The following is a 244-nucleotide window of genomic DNA, read 5'->3' as shown; positions in this document are numbered from 1 at the left end:
TATATATACATATATGTATGTTTTTTTTTTTTTTTGCCCTAACGCATCTGCCGGACGAGTTTCCTCATAAGCCAATCGCGTAGTTAAAAATACGCCAAACTGCGGATTTATTTTCGCATGTAAAATATCCAAAATGTATATTCAAGTCATGAAGTTATTTGTGTTGGAGGGTCAGGGCGAAAAAAGTCCCGTAAAAACACCAGCACTTCAGGCAGTGTTCGAACTCTGAAAAAGGGAAAACGTG

Source organism: Penaeus monodon, chromosome 33, assembly GCF_015228065.2.
Source record: "Penaeus monodon isolate SGIC_2016 chromosome 33, NSTDA_Pmon_1, whole genome shotgun sequence".
NCBI classification, from domain to species: Eukaryota; Metazoa; Arthropoda; class Malacostraca; order Decapoda; family Penaeidae; genus Penaeus; species Penaeus monodon.
The sequence above is the reverse complement of the archived record's forward strand: the minus strand, read 5'-3'. Positions refer to the sequence as shown.